At 37.4% G+C, this 21,355-nt stretch overlaps 1 protein-coding gene across 14 annotated transcripts in view; it reads left to right on the forward strand.

Annotated features, from left to right (window-relative positions):
- Positions 1-21,355, forward strand: part of zfpm2a (zinc finger protein, FOG family member 2a) — a 239,909-nt gene that overhangs the window by 35,218 nt on the left and 183,336 nt on the right. For 7 of the 14 annotated variants that reach the window (XM_058747492.1, XM_058747498.1, XM_058747490.1 and 4 more), the window contains 9 exons: positions 8,694-8,881; positions 10,121-10,430; positions 10,707-10,780; positions 11,670-11,716; positions 12,302-12,470; positions 13,170-13,314; positions 14,377-14,567; positions 14,743-14,917; positions 19,226-19,273. The gene's annotated coding sequence lies outside the window, so the exon portion shown is untranslated. The other 7 variants (XM_058747493.1, XM_058747496.1, XM_058747489.1 and 4 more) reach the window with 7 other exon arrangements.

Below are 21,355 nucleotides of genomic sequence, written 5' to 3' on the forward strand. Positions count from 1 at the left end.
TGTGGCGGGGATTTTCAGATTAGCTGTTCCCACAAACTCTTCACACCGCGCTCGGTGCAATCGGCCCAAGGAGCTAAAAAATGTATTTATAAGTGAGGTAAATTAATTAGGCTGTTATTGAGAAATGGGCCGCTCACGTGTTTGCACTGTTGATGGTGCTTTGATTGGTGTGGAAAAGTTCATTTTGAGTCAAGCAATGCTTTGTGGCCTTATTAGACCCGACTGGCCCCTGATTCATGGGATTTAAGGCGAACAGCTTAACTCAGCTCTGCAATAGCAGTCAGACTTCTATCAGTCCTGCTGTATGCTAAATCAAATTCACCAGGGCAGACAGCTCTGTAATGTATAAAGAGAATCATTGTGCGATGATCACGTGTTGCTTCTTAATAATATTCATGCATTATTTCATTCTGTTGTTCTCAATTCCAAAAGCATAGTCAAACCAAAATGTATTCAGACACCTTCAACATTTCTCACATTCTCTGTTTATTCGCTATAGTTTAGAAAATGGTAATAAAATATGACAAGAAGTCAGTTAAACTGTGTCAGAACAAATTCATCTGGATAATGTCAGATAACTTTGATAGTAATGAATTAAGTTGAATAGCTGTCAGCTGTTAAATTTAAGTACACAATTAGATAATACCAATTTAGGTCAACCAATTACCAAGCAATGCTTAATTTTCTTCAGTCTGTGGTGTAAAAGGTCGCATTAGTAATTAAAAGAAAAACACTTCAGCAAAACATGGTCAGGTCAAAGTGTCTAAATAATTTTTGATCCCTAATTTTTATAAATTTTACTGGTAGTCCACTCACTGTATGAAGAATTTTATATGTCACAGTTTACTTTATTTTGTTATCCTCATTTACATAAATGAACTATAATGTCCTGCACCCACTATAGTAAAAAAAAAAGTCAAAAATTATATCTGGTGTCTAAATAATTTTTGGTATGACTGTAAACATATATCTGTTTTTTAGTTTTAAAATAATGCCAATAAAAAGGCTTCGTGGTACAAGATTTGATTTTTTTTTTTAAATGTTTCAGAATAAATTCAGTCCCATTTCAGATACCGGGTGTGATGTTTACATTCATTTATTTATTTATTCAGTATTCATTTACTGCTTGTTCTCTTTAAAAAAATAAAATAAAATAAAATAAAACACTAACACTGTCAGGATTATGGACCTGTGTTGTTTGTTGTGTTTTGCTCCCCATGTGTTCTGTGACCCAGTTTCTCCCTCATGTTAATTGTTAATTTGATCCCAGGTGTGTCTCTTTAGTCCCTCGTTATCCTGTGTATAAATGCCCCAGTCCGTTCAGTTAGTGTTTGTCAGGTCTACAAGTGATGTACGTGTGTCTTCCTCCTGTTCCCTGTGGGATATTACCCTCTGTGTTGGTCTGAATTAAAGACGATTTCGATTATCCACGGCTCTGTGTTCCTTCCGGCAGCGTAACGTGACGGAAGACCTGACCAAAATACAGTAACCTCCGTGTGTCTACCCTCCGTTTTGTTTCTGTGTTTTACCCAGTGTTTTTTGTTTCTGTTGTGCCCCATGGATCCCCTCGTCCGGCCCGAATTCCTCCTCCTCCTGCTGGAGCAGGAGGACTGATCTCTCGAGGACCATACACGACTGTTCCTGATGTTAGCTAACGCCACCAGCTATCCGGACGACGCGCTCTGCGCATTCTATGATGCAAGCCTGAACACCGCGTGCAGAGCGCTGTCGTCCGAAGATGGTCCTCGAGAGGATTTCGCCGCCTTCGTGGAGTGGACTCTGGCGAGAAATGGATCGCCACTCACCATCTGCCCCGAGAATGATCTCACCAGATCCACTCCAGACCCAGAGCCAACTCCCCGCGGTGCAGAGCATCAGCCCGAGCCCACTGATGATGGAGAGTCAATTCCCGCCACGATCTGCGAGCCAGCACAATGTCGAGCGACTGAGCAGAGGATCGCCCCGGACGTAGAGCCCCATCCATCAGACCAGGTGCGAGAGTCGGCGTCAGTGCCCACCACGAGGGAGCAAGCCGTGGACGGTGTGTGCGCGGAGTTGAGCTCCGCCCCCGGCATCACGGCTGAGGGTGAGCTGATCGTGCATCTGGGGCTGCTAGACTTGGAAGGGGATCTAATTGATTGGGAGATGGATCTGGAGGCCGAAATTCCCCCTCTCCTCTCTCATTCGTCCTGGCTGGTCCCGTCCAGCCCTCCTTCGTCTCCGCTGGTCCCATCCAGCTCCGCTCCTCCAGAGCGCCCTCCAGTGCCTGCTCCTCGAAAGTGCACTCCAGTGCCCGCTCCCCAAAAGCGTCCTCCAGAGCCCACGCCTCCAGAGCGCCCCCCAGTGTCGGCTTCCGTTCCTGAGTTCAGTCCTGGAAGCCTGCAGGCTCACAAATGCCCGCCCTCCCTCCGCTCGCCCTCAGCTCACCATCTATGCGGTGCGTCGCCGGGGCTGGAGTATCCCTCACCTCCGCCTCCAGCCTCCGAGGCCCAGACTCCGCCTCGTCCCGTTGACCCAGCGGCTCCACCTCGGCTCCTAGCTCCTTCGCCTCCACCGTCGCCCGTCTATCCATCAGCTCCACCGGGCTCCCTTGTCCCTCCGGCTCCGCCTTGGTCGGGCGTTGACCTGTCATTGCCTCAGGACTCCGCTCCTCCGGCTGCACCTCATCGCTCCGTCCCACCAGCTCCGTTGGTCTCCTTCCTCCCGCCAGCTCCACCTTGGTCCTCCGTTGCTCCGGCTCCGCCACGGATCTCCGGAGCTCCGCCTCGGTCGCCAGAGCCCTTGGCTCCACCCTGACCCCCGGATCCTCTGCATCCCCCTGGCTCGTCGGCTCTCCGTCTTCACCTCGGGCTCCTCCTCCACCTGCTCCGCCGCCGTTGGTCGGCCCCCTGGAGTTAGCGGCCATCCCTCCTCCATGGCTCCTCCCTCCGTCGGCTCCACGGTGGGCCATCATCATGGCTGTGGCCTGGGTCCTGCCGTGCGACTCCTGCTCCGGATCCCTCCTGGCTCCTCCCTCCTTCGTCACCTCCCTGGTCTCTGTCTGCCGGCTCCCTGCCGGGTGTCCGTCCTCCTCCTTAGTTCCCACCCGCCCCTCCCCTTTGGATGTTTCTACAGTGCGAGGACGCACCTTCTGGGAGGGGGCGTTATGTCATGATTATGGACCTGTTTTTTTGTGTTTTGCTCCCCATGTGTTCTGTGACCCAGTTTCTCCCTCATGTTAATTGTTAATTTGATCCCAGGTGTGTCTCTTTAGTCCCTCATTATCCTGTGTATAAATGCCCCAGTTCGTTCAGTTAGTGTTTGTCGGGTCTACAAGTGGTGTACGTGTGTCTTCCTCCTGTTCCCTGTGGGATATTACCCTCTGTGTTGGTCTGAATTAAAGACGATTTCGATTATCCACGGCTCTGTGTTCCTTCCGGCAGCATAACGTGAAAAACACTAGCTTTTCTAATCTTTTTGTATTCTATCGGTTTCTTTATTTATTATACAATTAACAAAAACAAAAAAGGCCTCTATCATTAGCTTGCTCTATTCTTTTTCTATTCTATCTGTTTTCTTTACATTTATTATATAATTTTTGTTATTTTTGTAATCTTTTACTGCGTTAAGCGAACTGAGACTTGTTAATAGCACTTGCATATCATTGCTCTTTTGTTGATTTTGATTGCTTCCATTGTCCTCATTTGTAAGTCGCTTTGGATAAAAGCGTCTGCTAAATAACTTAATGTAAATATAATGATTGTGTAAAGTTATCAAGTGCCACATTTGGGTCAGTTCCCGACACTCCCCACTTCTTCCATTGGTCAGACAAATAAATAGTCCCACTCCTTAATCATGCTTTTGGTTGAGACAGTGTTGCTACATGTCGACTACAAATGTTCAGTCTTTTTCAATCAGATTTGAATTTGGATAATATTTTCAGATGGATTTGCTAACATGAAACCTTTCTATTCTGATAGAGCTATCAGTTGGATTCCATGAAAATTCAAATGTATTTTGTAAATGCATGTTATTGATCTTATTGTGAACGATTCAATCATGCACCTTTCATTTTTATATATATATATATATATATATATATATTTTATTTATTATTATTTTTTTTAACCTTATGTTTAATCAATAACAGACTTCTCTCTGGTGATATATCTCAGACTTTTCCAATCATTTAGGCCAGTCAAACCCTCCCATTTCTCACAATCGACTGCAAATGCGCAGTCAGATGTGCCTCCATCCAATCAAAAACCAGTAAATCAAATCAAGACCCGGCTCTCAGTTTTTTTATGAGAAATTATAGAACAAAAGATATGTTGCTTCTGTTTCCATTGTGACATTAAACTAAACACATAAAACACAAAAGCTATTGAGAACATTAATCTCTATAAATATGCAGTTTTAGCATAACCAGCTTGAATGAACCAAGGTATTTTTTTAGATCTATCTATCTATCTATCTATCTATCTATCTATCTATCTATCTTTAACTGTAGTAAACATAACATTATATTATATTGTATTAAATTAGATTAGATTAGATTAGATTAGATTAGATTAGATTAGATTAAAACAGCACTTCTTAGTAATGAATTCCAAGTTTTAAATGCCTTTAGCGTGAAGGTGGGTCTTATTAATATTCCGCCTTGTCCTGGGACACTTCCTCAAAATTGTATTTTCTGCTTAATTTTCTTTTTGTGCTTCAATTTCCATTTACTGCATTACACCACCGGCCAATGAGGCTAAATGCGGAATCAGTTGTGCATAAATCAGTGAATAAATCTATATAGTCTTTTTGGTGAACAGATTGAAAAAGAGTCGGGTCACTGAGTTAAATCAAATAACTCTAAAGAACTCTCACTCACACACCAAAGTGTTTTTGATCTGATAAGTTCTTTCCTGTAGTCTCTGTGCATGATGTAATTTCATCATTCAGCACACAGGTTAAGAGAGGTAAGAACATTAACACGCTCTTTTTTTAATGCGCACATATTCGCACAAAGCACATTTCCCTGCTGTTTTAATAACTCATCTAAGACCTGCGATCTAATCGGCATGTACAGCAAGTAATTAAAGTTGAAATTAATTACTGTCTGTGCTGATATTCTAATCAAACAGCTTTGGAGTATTTTGTAGCAGAAAGTTGATATTTTGTCATCCGTGTTTTATCTCCAGCGGCGGCGCGCGATCGTCTGTACTTGCAGATTATTCCTCGCCAGGAAAAGCTCAGGAAGCGACAGATAAAGAGGGAGAGAACTTCCACGCTTTTCTTTTTTCTTTTTTTTTTTCTCGAGTTCCCGCTCTGACCTCTTGACAGTTCTCATCCCTCGTTCTGCTCCTCCGTCTCTCCCTCTTTCTTTTAACATTCCTTTATCATGACAGTGTTTGGAGAGAGATAGGGCCAAGGCTTTGTGACTGCGTTTGATGGAAATTAGACAATCGTTCATTAGTGAGTTAGATAAAGTCCCTCCCTTCCTCCCACCCGGCTGACAGTTGTCTCCTCGCGTCTCCTCGGGGAGCTCATTTCACACCGAGAGCTTGCGGTGGTGCACGCGTCGCTGCTGTGGAAGTGACTCCGACTCGCTCGGGTCCCATCTGAGTTTGTCTCCGCAGACAGTGCCACTGGAAATGTCAGCAGGAGCAAAGAGGAGCCGTGTTGAGTCGCTCACTCTAACAAGCTGAAGGCTTCTCCCCGTGGGGCCCACTTATGCAGAGCCACTCTTATTTCTCTGCTTTGTCTCCAGTCAGGCTCGTCGCAGAGCTCGCTGCACCTACAGAGGTTTCTTTTATAGAGGAGACTTGTGTTCTGCACCACTAGCATTAGTTGCAAAAATAATGACTGTTTCCAGACAGGTTTTGAAACTAAAGATGCATTTATTAGATCAAAAATACAGTAAAAATTGTGAAATATTATTATATTTTAAAATAATTGTTTCTATGTTGTTTCCTCTGATGCAAATATGAATTTTCAGCATCATTACTCCAGTCTTCAGTGTCACATGATTCTTTAGAAATCATTCAAATATGCTGATTTGCTGCTCAAGAAACTTATTATCAGTGTGGAATACAGTTGTGCTTCTTAATGTTTTTGCAGAAACAGGATTCTTTGAATATACAAAAGAACAGCATCTATTTAAAATAGAAATTTACATTTAAAATAACATTTTAAATGCCTTTACTTTCAGTTTGGATCAATTTAATGCATCCTTGCTAAGTAAAAGTATTCATTTCTTAAAAAAAAAAAAAACCTTACTGACCCCAAATTTATAAACGTGTCATTACTATATAAATACCTTTGAATTCAGTTACATTACTTAAATACTTAAATAAGGATATATATTTTATATCCTTACTTACACATTTTATATGTCAAATGATTAATCGTGATTAATCTCATCTAAAATAAACGTTTTTGTTCACGTAATATATGTGTACTGTGTATATTTATTATGTATATGTGACCCTGGACCACGAAACCAGTCTTAAGTGTCAATTTTTCGAAATTGAGATGTATACATCATCTGAAAGCTGGATGAATAAGCTTTCCATTGATAGGACCACATTTGGCTGAGATACAACTATTTTAATATCTGGAATCTGAGGGTGCAAAAAAATCAAAATATTGAGAAAATCGCTTTTAAAGTTGTTCAAATGAAGTTCTTAGCAATGTATATTACTAATCAAAAATTAAGTTTTGATATATTTACGGTAAGAAATTTACAAAATATCTTCATGGAACACGATCTTTACTTAATATCCTAATGATTTTTCGCATAAAAGAACAATTGATAATTTTGACCCATACAATGTATTTTTGGCTATAGGCCTTTATCACAGTCTGCGTGTCGTCACATCCGGCTCGGATTAGTAGCGTAAAGGAATTTCCGCCTGCTTTATTGTCAATGGACAGACACCAGTTTTGTGAAGACAATTGAATTAATTTAGTTTAGTTGAACATTGACGCAATTAACGTCAATGTTAAAACTGCGTATTTATACCGATTCCATACCATGTCGTCCTTCATTTTAATGTGTAACATTAGCCTATCTGATCGACGCAACTGGCCAGTCAGATTAATGAAGAGCACGCAGCTCAAGTTACTGCCAGAGGAATACTCTGACTGATTTAATTTGATTTTAATATTATTTTGGTTATTTTTTAATTATATTTATTGTGATTTAACCTCCGATCTTGTGCACAGTATAATGATATTCAGTCGTTGCACGCAATCACGGAGAATAACTCGATTAAGATGATCGAACTTATTTTTAATTATCATCTATGGGCTGGAAATATTTCTTTATTTGAACAACTTCAATTTGATGCAATTATAGAGGATTGCATCATAAAGTCAGCATGTGAAAAAATGTGAGCATTATGATTAATACAACTAGTTTGCCCTAAACTTTAAAATTTAAAATTTAATCCTTCTATACAGCCTTTAGTCATAATTAATATTTTAAGCTTTGGCTAATTCTAATGCTTATTAATGTGATATGTTGTTTGTATAGTTTTCTCGCTATTCTGTAATGAAATAAGGTGATCAGACTGTAAAGAATTTCATACAGAATGCCTCACGCGCTCCTGTTTAAGTCACGAAATATGCATCGGGATATCGTGACAACATATTCCTTCGTTTCATAATACTCAATTAATTGTTGTAAACTGAGATTGGTGTCTTTAGAAGACGTATCTGTGCTGAATTCTACATAAATAATACACAACAAAGCCGTGCTATGGCACAGCCACTGATAGAGGCTGCAGCGGAAGTTCTTTTACGCTACTATTTGAATCTTCCGCTTTTTGCTTTTCGCTTTTAGTTTTTATTTCAGTTCATTTCTGTTGCTTTCACATTATTGTGTTATGTATACATCAACATCCTCCACTTTCTAAATGTCAGCTGTGGCAGAACTAATATATCGGCTGTAAACTGAATGTGTATAGCACAGCTCCGATGATTTTTTTCCTTATCCTTGAGTTTATGTTGAAATGCCTGAATTTTGATTAAAGAATTGGTACCATCTTGACAAACAGACATCGTTGAGATCTCTGAATCTCTAGAGACATTGAGATTACAAGGCTCTTCCTCTTTGTTTATTTAATCTCAGTGCTGTCTATGAGAAACAGCCGAGATATAAGAGATCTAGTTTGTGATTTTTATCTTTCCTGTTGGTCTGCACACAATTTTGCTGTGTGTCGTTTAAGTTTGATTGCATTCGGCTCGAGCCATTGTGTATAAATCAGTTTGCATTAACATAATGAAATGAGCTCGGTTTCAAGCAGGTTTAATGACACAGTGCTGGAGAAACTGCAAAAACCTGACGAATTAAGTGAGTTTTGTGTCATTGGCAAGCAGAATGCTTACAGGACGTATTTTCGTAGCATGAATTAAGTTTTCATTTTCCTGATGATGAAGAGAAGCAACTTTTGAAATGATTATCCAAACCTGGAGTCGAATATAAACAGTGTTTGAGACGGACAAAAGGAGAAGTTAGAGTCTCTTGCAGACAAAAGTTTTAGAGAAACACTTTCTTTCATTGTCTTCAAGGCGATTTTGATGTGCAGAAGATCAAGCGTTTGAGAAAGCGTCTGGAATGCGGTCTACATCAGGGTCAGATGAACACATAATCACAGGCAACTTCACGCAAGACAGGCCTGCCCTCTCTCTCTCTCACTCCCTCGCTTTTCTCTCTCTGTTAGCCCGTCAGATATGGAGAACTGTCCCTCGTCTCAGCTCACAGATCAGAGGCTTCTGTTCTGGCCTGCAACAACTTTTCCTGCATTAAAACAGGTCTGACAGAACTTTCCAAAGCTTTCTGATGGCGTTCAGCATTCGCCTCGGGGGAAAATAACAAGCTGGTTGCTCACTTTGTGACCTGCTGGATGAGGTAAATCAATATAGACTTACCAGGAAGAAAACTTATAATTTAAATCAAAATAAAGCTTGTTTTACTTCTGTGATATGACATAGTTCTGAGTGAAACGTGATATTCAGTAAGAAAAATTTAGGGTGAGACTAAAGTGAAAAAGTGGATATAAAATTGAGAGGGATTGGTGACATGGTAAGTAAGTCATTTCAGAGATTTCAACAAACATCATTTGTTTAGAATAATGTGTACCAATGATTTATGAAAAATAAGACTAGGGAAGGTTAAATCTTAATACTTGTTGAGTATAAACTGGTTGTTTTTGGTCATGTACAGTGTTAAAGATCTTGGAAAGAAGCTCTTAAATGACTATTAAATGATAAAAGTCATTAAAGCATGATCAAATAAATAATTAAGACAAAAATTAAAATGGTGAAGTGTGTAAATGGTGAAGCTGCAACAAACAACGCGTGATACTATTATTCCAGTTAAATGTCTTGACCAAGGGTGCAATGGCTTTTAAGACATATGGACCACTTTTATGGCATGTCTTGTGAAATTTGTACATTCCTGGTCACTGTATGCTTTCATTGTTTATATTGTGTGAAATATATTATGTATATAAGACATTTTTAATTTTACAAAAGGTTTCTGTTTCAAATTTTTATTTATTTTATTTATCCTTTATTTCAAGAATCCTGAAAAAAAAAATGTATCAGTTTCCATTAATAGTAATAAGAAATGTTTCAGCAAATCACTGAAGACTGGAGTAATGATACTGAAAATTCAGCTTTGCATCACAGGAATAAATCACGTTTTTAAATAATATAAAAATACAAAGCAGTTTTCTAAATGTGTGATAATATTACTGTTTTACTGCATTTTTGATTTATTGTAAATAAATGGGTGACATGATTAGGGACCAATTCTCACTATTAACTCGTCGCTTATTGGCCTGTTAGTATTTTGGCTGTTTATTAATACTTATTAAGCAAATATTGATGTCCTATTCTGCATGACCATATTTTAGTTCCCTTAATGCTACTCCATACCTAACTATTAATAAGCAGCAAATTAGGAGTTTATTCGTAATTAATAGTTAGTTAACAGTGAGAACTGGTCCCAAAGTTAAGAGCGAGCTTAAGAGTCTTCTTTCAAAGACATTAACAAATCTTACTGACCCCAAACTTTTAACAGTAAAGTGTACGCCAAAACTTTAGACTTCTACTAACGTCTTGATTTTGCTCGTGATGGTTCTAGGTGGTTCCAGGTGCACCTGTCATACTCTTCCTCCAGGCAGGGAACGTTGCCCCCTTGTAGTGCCTGAACCTCAGCTGAGTCGGGTGGCAGCCTCCCATTTGTTAAATGCTACATGAGGTGACTGGAGCTTCTCTGCCTGTCGCTGAGAGGACAGATGGAGAGGCCACGGAACGTTCTGGAGAGCCGATGGTAATTACGAGCCAGTAGCAGAGCCGGTGGCTTCCGCAGGGAACAGGCCTGAGCGGAAGCGCTCGAGTGGCGTGGGGGGTTGTTTGCCCTTTGGCTGCTCAGCATGCTGTTGCTCTGCGCGGTGAGCTCGTGTTGGGACCGCCGTTGCTGCACATTTCTCCGCTCTTCACGTCAGTGAAGTGTGTGTGAGAACATGGTGACATTTGTGAGCTTTTGTCATACTCAAGGAGAGTTTAACTCTTCAGATGTGTTTCAAGTTCTATTCATTTCAATAGATAACTGATGGAAGTTGCAGATGTCTACAAAAGCATTTTATGGAATAGTCCACCCAAAAATGAAAATGGTCATTTACTCACGTCATTCCAAACCTGTTTTTTTTTTTTCTTCTTTCTTATAGTACAAATGGAGAATTTTGAAGAATCTTCAGGCAGCTTTTTTTCTATACAACGGTGATCAAAAGTGATATTTACAGTGAGTTTTCTTCATACATCGTGTCTCATATTTCATATTCTCTTCTCTGACTCTTGTGTCCTTGGTAACACTAACTTCTAAAAACTTACTTAATGACATAATTGTTGTTTGTGTACACCAAATGTATATAAATTATAAATTTGTTGATTATTTTAATTTAACTCTTTGTTTAGACCATTGTAGTATTAGTTAGAATTTTTCTATTGGATTTTTTTTAGTAGTTTAAGATTAATTCTGATTTTTAATGGATTTTTACAGTTTAAGATAAGGCTAAAACAATAAAATCATATGTAATTGTTTAATAATTGTAACCATGTGCTTCACAAGTGCCACCTTTTTCGCTTCATATTTTAACTTTCTCACAATTACTAATATTTCTCACAACTGTGACTTTATATCTCACAACTCTGGATTTTTTCCACATTTTTCACAGTTTTTATTCCATTTTTTTAATAATATAAAAGAGATTTGAAATGTAGCAACAATAAATGAAGGCACACTAAAAAGTTGAATGAATCCATCATTGCTGCCCATGTATCATTTTTTATTTGTCAGTTTTATTGTTTTACCTTTGTCCCTGACTTTCACTCTATGATGTGAACAAAGAGTTAAATAAAAAGAATTAATTTCGACATGGATTGTGTAAAAATTATTTGATGATTTTTTTTTTTTTTACACAAATTATGACTGTACTTCATTTGTGGTGTCCACAAACAAGTTATTTTGTAGTTACTGTACTTGTTTACAATAGAGACAAATTTGTTTCAATGTAACCTTTATATAAAAGGGCGGCGGGGGGGCTTTAAATCTGTTGGTTTCAATAAAACCAAACCTTGAGATATAAAAAGTGCATGAAGTCGCATGAAGAAACACCCTTATATCTTTTCAGATCTGACCAGTCATTTGCTCAACATCCGAAGAGCTTCCTGTCTGCAGGTGATTAATTACTTTGTCAGCCGTCAGTCTCAGAAAATGAGAGGTGAGGAGAAAAAAAGGAGGAAAAGGGAGGAGTATGAGGGAAAGCGAGCGAGCACAGCTTTGCAGGATGCTGAAATGTAGCTCTGCAATCCCCATAGGGCTCGTATTAATGAGGGTGCAGAGAAAGTTAACAACTCGCATTAAGCACTAATGCATTCTTTAATTAATTAAGTGCTCATTTATAAATATCCAACACATCCTGTACACGTTCAATCTGACTTAACAATAACATATTAACGATTCCTGTTCCAGGCATAACATATTTAAATGTCACTGATACTCCAACGGCTAGATAAACATACTCTAAAACTCTATTAGCAGCATTAGGTGATGTCTGGAGCAGCACGAATTCCCCTGCAATTCTCTCATAATTACAAATTAATTTCACATTTAATGTATGAACACAGCCATGGTGAAATTGAGTTAATTAGTTGATTAAAATGCATAGTTCAAAGTAAAAACTGAACAATTTTGGGCCATTTAGTGAATCATTTTGTAGTTATTGGACAGCTTTAACACTCTTCCTTTTCATTATTTTTAAAGCAGGTTCTTAGACCTGGATGATGCAGTTAAGACTCAAATGTGTGCAATACCACAGAAAATGCCTTTATTATCATTACTGATTGATAAAGCGGCCACTTAAATGGAGATGCCACATCCAGCTTTGGCATCATGTGACACATCCAGCTCAGACAGAACTGCCCGTGGAAATGTAAGTAGCCCATCACACACATACACACACACGGGGCTTTGAGACGAGTGTTAATCTCTGAGATGTGTTAGGAAAGCACAGAAGGAAGGAGATATCAAATAAAGCTCATGTAAAAATATTCTGGGGAAATTATTTACTAAAAAACATCCTAGTAAATTTTAGATAAGCAAAAACTCCATGTGCCATTCCAGTTTTAGCCCAATGCGATGGGTTTCATGAGAAGGATAACATGATAAAGATGTGTTTGAACATATAATCTCTGAGGAAAGATTCCTCTGGGTTGAATTCAAAAGAATCACTTTATGCACATCCGACCATGCTGCAGGAATACATCTCTCATACTGCTCTCTCATACCTTAATACTGAGACAAAGAAACACATACACGCCGCTAAAAATAAATTGGCATGCATAGTCAGAATGTTGACAATAAAACCAAAAAACAACCCTCAGGATGTCAACAATCCCGACATTCGAAAATAAAAGCAGCCCTGTTAATAAAACGCTTCGTTTCCAGACAAAATGCTTAACAGGCGTCTCTCAGAGTCGGTTTCAACATGTTTGAAATCAATCAGAATATTTACGCCCGTGGAAGCAGGCAATCTGTGTAGCGCCGTGCACCTCCTCACTGGAGAGGAACTTCACTTTTGGCACGGTGTGTTTCAGTATTTCATGGAGCTGCACCTCCTTTTTCCCTGCAGGCGTCTCCTCGGTGTTCCTGCAGAACGTGTGTGTGCTGAACAAAAGCCTAGGTTGTTTACGTCAGGGTAATTGGTCATGGATGGGTCATTACCTGCAGCAAGAATACTGGAGAAAAGAAACAAGAATCCGAAAGAATCTTATCAGGTCATTTTGTATATATATATATATATATATATATATATATATATATATATATATATATTAGTGCTGTCAAATGATTAATCATGATTAATCGCATCCAAAATAAAAGTTTTTGTTTACATAATGCATGTGTGTGTACTGTGTGTATTTATTATGTATGTATAAATACACACACATAGAGTATATATTTTGAAAATATTTACTTGTATTTATATGTATATATTTGTATTCATATAATTTATATTATATATAAGTATATTTAATATATAAACATAACATATTTTTCTTAAATATATACATGCATGTGTGTATATCATTTTAAAATAAATATTATTAAAAAAAAGAAAATTAATCATTATTTACTCACCATTTTGACAAAAAAGGCAAAAAAGTACTTAAACTGTAATAAAACTAGTCCATGTGCACTTTATTACAAATTTACTAAAGCCGTACTACAGTTTTGTGGGAGGAACAACCAAAATTTAAGCCATTTTTGACTTCATGACTTTGCAGAACAATAGAGAATTTGATTTGAGAGCTGCAGTAGATGTAAAAATAATTGGTAAAAATTATTTAATTTAACACAAAGCTTCCATATGGCCTCAGATGACTTATAGTGTATAGTGTAATACTTTTATGGTTCTCTTGTTGTTGTTGTTGTTGTTTTTTATTATTTGTTTTGTGTGTGTGTGTGTGTGTGTGTGTGTGTGTGTGTGTGTGTGTGTGTGTGTGTCTGTCTGTCTCTGGTCAGTCTGGACTGTCTGTAAGGACTGCATGAAGATGCATAAGAAAAATAGTAAAAATAAATAAATTATATATATATATATGGATGAACTATTGTTTTAATTTTAAATGATAAATTCATAAATAATTTTAAAAGTTGTAAAATAATAAACTTGTATATGGAATTTAAAATGTAAAATCAAAAATGTAAATATTAAATCAATTATAAAAATATTATTTTTATATTGAAAAATATATATGTTCCCAGCATTTATTAATAATTTATTAATCACAATTTTTATGACGTTATACCTGGACATCTTCTCTATTTGATTGTGATAGGTATTTCCATGCGGTTGGGTCATTTGCAGAGAGCACTTCCTCAGAAGCAGCACCTTCACTGCCTCCTCTTCCTCCACGTGGCTGTCGGGCAGGCGAGGGCGATTGCGTTCCCCTCCCGCGCCGTGCCGCCTGTCCGCCTGTGGGACCTGCTCCGTGGGCTTTTCATCAGCTGCCATTTTCACCAGCATGCAGTAATTTCATGGCTCATTGCAAGCGCTGAAAACCTTTGAAACTGCAAATGTTAACTTTTGCCTGGCCCGGAGCCATTTAGAAAGCGATTAATTCGGCAAACAGACGTGAGCCACTTTCTCCTCCCAAGTTTTCGCATAATTTTCCAACCCTTTCTATCTGGGATTTGCATTGCAGGGAACTCGCAGGACAAGGATAATAACCATTCCTGTTAATTGTGGTTTGGTGAAGAAACAAGGCCTGTCGCTCTGCAGTCTGATCTGCCCAACCGTCCCAATCCAGTCCAAACAGGAAGAATGGACAGAGAATCAGATCGAGAATCAGAGAAAATTGTGTACAAGACTCTTTGAAGGTGAAGTGCACAGTCTTTTAGATATTAAATCAACATGATACATTGTTTGCAGTCCATTTTTCATCCGTAACATGATGTATTTCTGAGTGAACCAGAATATTTAACAAAAGACGGTGGGGCATGATTTTATCCATAAATTGTGAATTAGGTATTTACAACAGCTTTGAATGGTTCTCATTCATTCACAACTATGCATTTCATAATACACTATTCATTTGAATGTTTTTATACTTTTAAGTCCAGAGTTCCATAATGTGAAGTACTAAAGTACTAGTACTTTTCATTTGTAAAATATTTTTTTTTAGATTATTTGTTGATTATTTAGAAATACAAGCTAATATTTAATTCAGTAGATTATTTAGTAGATAGTAGATTTGTTGAATTTCTTTAAAAAAAAAATACTGCATATTAAGTATGTCTGTCTGTGTGTGTGTGTGTGTGTTTCTGTGTGTGTGTGTGTGTGTGTGTGTGTGTGTCTGTGTTTGTGTAGCACACACCCAATTAAAGCCAAAAGATGATATGAAGTACTTTCATTTATTAGCAAATTTCATATTTAATAATTATAATGATAGAATTCAGCAAATGATTTTATATACTGACAAAAAAATTCTCAAATTTCCAGCAAAAAAAAAAGAAAAGCTGTATATTTCAGATTAATGGTTTAGTGAATAATAATGTTTAGTGAATAAATAAAATAATAAATAAATAATAAATAGATAAATAACAATAGTAATAATAAGTGTGTGTGTGCCTGTACATATATATATGATTATGATAAAATCATGATTTTTACAGCTTTTATTTTTGTTGGAAATTCAACAAAAAAAAAGGTCTTTACATAAAAGAATCTACTGAATTAAATTGTATATATGTATAAACTTTTATACATACCACTCCTGTAATAAAAGGACTTATAATATGATGCAATATTGCCACCCACCCCTAATTCAGATGCATTAGGATTACATTGAAATACTGAACTGAAACACAATTATCAGTGCTTCCAAACATCTGGATTCACACTTTAATCTGTCAACACAATCAATCAGAGCGCTGCATATGAATGTTAAAGCTGCAGGTACAGCGTATGTTCTGTGTGCGGTAGGAGAGAGAAAGAGAGAGTCCTGTGCAGTAAAGCATGAGAGACGCAGCCGTCCCCCACAGCTGTCCACCTGCGCTCTGGCACCCACAGACGCTTACCAAACACAAGAACTAATTCTGCCGCCTGAACTCCATTAATTTCCCTTTGCTGGGACACCCAACGCTTGACAGTCACATATAGCTTGTGTCTGAGAAAAGCTGGACTTGCTCAAAATAGTATAACAACCCAACAGTGGCAGAGAGGATCTGATGTAAAACTAAAATGTTCTTCAGCTGATTTACATCTTAATGGGCAAAATTTTCAAATATCCCTAAAAAGAAATAGGTATTTTCTGGGCATCTGGGGTCAGTATAGAATACAGAAACCACTTGGAATGAGAACTGTAAAAAAATAAATAAATAATTCTACTTCACTAAAACAACCGACTCATAAGAGATTTTCGCTTATGATTTGATCAGTCTTTAAGTTTTGATTCACTGAAAAGAATCATTAGTTCAAAAATAATATTTCACTGATTGCACTATGTTTTAATTTCATATTTGTAAAAAAATGGCTCATGAGAGTCATTAGATCAGGAATCAGACTTTAGTTCAAACTGTATGTTTTCGATTCCCCAAAATTGTTTTTGTATGTTTGAAAAATGTTTGTAAAAATATGTTTTTGATTAACCAAAAAAAGTGTATCATAAGAATAATTTGCTTGGGAGTAGGGGTTCACTGGTCGTGCTGTATGTTTGTGTCATACTAAATAGAACCGATTCAAAAGAATCATTTGTTCAAGAGTCAAATTTCACTAATTTCTCTGTATATTTTGAATCGCTTTTAAAAGAAAGCGCTCATGAGAGTCATTAAGTCAGGAATCAGGTATATATATTTTTGATTGTGAATCAGACCTTATTCATCGCACACTTTGTTTTGATTCACTAAAAAGAAAGGGTTCATACGAGCCATTAACTATTCAAATGGGTCATTTGCTTGTGAATCAGACCTTACTGATCATGCTAGGTTTTGATTCACTGCAAAAAAGGGTTCTTGTGAGTCATTAGCTTACTGATTGCGTTATTTGTTTTGATTCACTAAAAAGAAATGTTCTCTCAGGAGATGGACTGGTCACACTGTACAGTACAAAAGTGTTTAGTACTGTGTTCAGTCACATCGCATTTTTGTAAATGGAGCAGGTTCTGAATAAAAACTAAAAAAAAAAAAAAAAAAAGAATGATTGAAAACAGGGGTGAGTAAATGAAAATATTCATTTAGTTGATGTTTAGATCCTGATTAATGCACTTCGGCGAAGTTATCTAGGAAAGTGATACTGTCATACATGGTGAGTTTTGAAACGCTATAAACCTTACAATAACTCTGTCCTCTTTACAGGCAATTTGTCAGTCACAGTCACTTTCCCTTTCCACTAAAAATGCATCAACAAAATCATGCAGTTCCTGTTAACCACGAGCAATGGATTGGGTTGCTTCATGAAGCCGTGTGAAGTTTGTAGGAGACCTCTTTTACTCACGCGTACAGATTTTAATGGGAGACAAATTTGCATCTCAACACCTTAACTGCACAGGAGTCTGACAAATAAAAGAGGCCACCAGGGATTTGTGGAGGCTGCCCGAATGCCTCTAATGAGAATGAATTCAGCTGTTGGGATGCAGTCCTGACAAACACAGCCTACTTTTTGCATGGATGTTTTCTTCTAAATCATCCTCTACTTGTCAATAAATGCCATTCTGCTCTCTTTATCAGCTGATGTTGAAAGAAGATCTGACAGCATTGCTGTTAGCGTTTTCCTGCTAACAAATCTTGCAAATCTTCTACAAAATTTTCCATCAAGAACAATTAAAACGGAAAAATGAAAGACACAAAATGGTACAAAGGTATCAACATTTTCTTTTTGGACATGTATAACACATTTTTGGCATTTGTCTAAGTACCTCAGAGTTGTAACGAAAAAAGCTTTATTCATAGACGTGGTCATAAACAGGCAGGGTCGAGCATCAGCAAACAGATATGTATAAGGCAAGACAAAGAGTATTCCAAGGGCTGGCATAGGTCATCGATTGGCAAACAAAATCCAGAGGGCTTGACAACAGGGGTAATCTAGAAACATGAGCAATAGTCCAGACGAGGTACAAACAGAGTCCGAGAACAATACTCGGCAGTGAGAAAGAGGAAGTCCATGGCTTATGTATCATGTCTGATTGAATTCAGCTGTGTGTGTGTAATCAGTGCAATGGATGATGGGAACTGTAGTCCGGAGTGAAGTGCAACAGTTAGTGTGGTGCAAGAGTCCATAGCAGTGAGCGGGTGATCTCTGCTGGTGAGCGAACGGAAGTGCATGAACAGGATTTGTGACAAGAGTATTACATAAAGAACATGGTATATGAATAATGATTATGTGAACAGAAGTAGGCATTTATTTATTTAATATACTATGTATTTTTGAAAAATTTACACAATGTCCCCTGGACTACTAGTGTAAAATTAGGTATTTTTAAGACATTTTAAACAATTTTGTCCCTAACAAGCAAAACAAACAAACAAAATAAATAAATACAGATTTCCATGGTACATAAAAAAATATATATATATATATGGTTGCCTCCGCGAAGTGCATTCAAATCGTTTAATGCACAGCTAGCCGTTGATTATCCCGTTTATGCCATGGTCATTTGCCAGCATTCACATATTAAAGATGTTAATAATATTTGCGCTGCAATATTTGACCGGAACGATAAAAATGACGGTTATTTTCGTCTGTATTACTATTTAACTGTAACTGTATGTTACTATGATTACCAGTGTTTATAGGAAACGCATTAATATAGAACGTGATTAAACTAACCTGGAACTACCTGTGCGGTTCAACGAATTTAATCAACACCTGCCAGCCAATCAGAATCCAGTATTCAGACAGACCATGGTATAAATATATATATATATATATATATATATATATATACACACACACACACACTAACAAACGTTTCTACTTTTGTTTTTTGTTTGTTTTATGAATTTGCTTTTATTTAAACATACCATGGTGATACAATGGTACTTTTTTGAAGTAAATACCATAATACATGAAAACAGTCATTCTATACAATACAAAGTATATTGTATAGTATACAAAGTACTATGGTAATACAATATTTTTGGATATATACCATTTCAATATCTTTTTATGTCTATTTTCTTTTTTTTTAGGAAATGGATTGGATGAAATGCTGTTGAGGGACCAACACTGAGAAACATGTAAGTGGAGTATCTAATACCCCGGGGGTCTGTGGTTTTACACAGGGATCATGGCGTTTAGGAAACGGCTGCTTCCTTACCTGGCTTGCCGACAATCACATCTGCATCCTGCGTTAACGGGGCAGTCCAGCAATCTCCACACCGCCAATGCGCCGTTAATTGCGCTGGAAGCCACTGAAGTCACCGTTACAGATAGCGGCCAGTTTTATTTCACTGCTTATCATAAAGGTTCCACATGTCCCAGTTCCAACACTAAAATAAAAACAGATAATATTGTCTTAATTGCATCCCTTCAACAATGATGTTCGACAGCCAAACACATCAAATTAAATTTTGTTTTTGTCCGGCGAAAGGCTAGTCAAGGTCTTATATTTCCATTGCAGGTACATTGTCTGATAAACAGGGGAACGAAAAGAGTAATTACAGGGAGGAAATTACATCAGAAATGAAGGAAGTCGTGAAAGGATTGGTGCTTAAATGGGTTTGAGCAGAGCGTTAAAAAGGCCATTAGCGTGACTCCACACAGGTGTTACTCACTCCTACCAAAACAAACACAAAATACTCAATAAAACAGACTTTTAAGTAAACATTTATCACATCGTTCAAAATAAGTTCTCATTTCACACTTGGACCACTTGCCAAAGAAATGAAAACATTCTCATTCTGACTAAAGGCCAAATTCAGATATTGTGGATATCCAGAAAGTTTTATCTGTTGATAACCAATGCAGTTTGATCTTTTCAAATTAATATTATTACTATTATTAGTTCATCTGCAATCTATTTTGTTTTGCTTTCATGAGTCTTTTACAGACCGATGCCAGTCTTTACATGTGAAAACATGAGTTTACTGAAGGCTGTATTAATTTAGCTATATAACTACATATTAAACACCTCCAAGGCATTTCATTTTATTTTTAAATTTATTAAAGGTGAGGTGCAGTATAATCTAAAGGCCCGGAAAAAAAAAACAACAACAAAAAAAAAAACATTACAAAAGTGCAATAGCAATTAAGCACGTTATCAAGGTGAAGGTAATTAAAGCGTTTGGTGCTGGTAGACTGATGGCTTTGGAGTCAGGGTTAAGTCTTGGATTTCTCTCGCTCTCTTTCCTTCTCTCTTTTTAGCCGAAACATGTTTCATTCCTGACAGAGAACTTAAGAAATCTCTGTATCATTGCCTAGGATTCTGAAGCTGATTAAATGTTTCATTATGGAAATTAATTAAGCAATACTAGAGACCAGAACATTTGAATAAAGAACCTGTGATTAGAGCATTAGCTTGGGATTTTGACCTTTGTGAGGGAGAAAAAATCCCATATTTAATATCTCAGGAATATCTAAATACTTAGTTATAGATTTTTTTCCCCCTACAGATTTGACTTTAATGTGGCTAAAATTAAATCCCTGTATTCTCATTAAAGTCTCACATAGCAAGAGTTTTCATTATCTTCATAAAGTCTGGCACAGTTTACAACTGAGACTACTATCTTGTCTGAAATGTCATGAATTTGTCCTACTATGTGTTTTTATTAAACTTGCTTTTTATAGGCTCTTAAACTACTACATCTCATTCTCAGACATTGATCCTCTTTTCAGACTGTCAAAACCAAACCTTTAGGTTTCTCTTTCGCTAACTTCAGTGAGTCCATTCGTTTCTGCATGGGTTTCCTGAGAGTGTTCTCAGTGTTTTAGTTCTACGGCAGAAGCACATAATTGTTGAGTGTTCACCCTTTCCACAGGTGTCCTGCTGTGATAAGATAAATGGAGAGCAGTGAGTCGGAGCTCTCTATATTACACTACTACAGGCCTCCAGGGCTGATCATCTTATAGAGAGAGAAACACTGGGGAAAATGCAGAATTTACTTAATGGAACAAAACTTTGAATATTAAAAATGGGAAAACATACCTTAGTTACATGTTTTGGTTTTTGAAGTTGATAGAACAGTGGCCTATAAATGAATACAACATAAAGCTAATGTAAGGGGAAACAGATCAGAGGGTTAAAATGAGTTCAGTGTCACAAACAGGGGTTGAATGTCCATGTCCAGGTCATAGTTCACCCCAAAACAAAATTCAAATGT

Source organism: Onychostoma macrolepis, chromosome 16 (genome assembly GCF_012432095.1).
Source record: "Onychostoma macrolepis isolate SWU-2019 chromosome 16, ASM1243209v1, whole genome shotgun sequence".
NCBI lineage: Eukaryota > Metazoa > Chordata > Actinopteri > Cypriniformes > Cyprinidae > Onychostoma > Onychostoma macrolepis.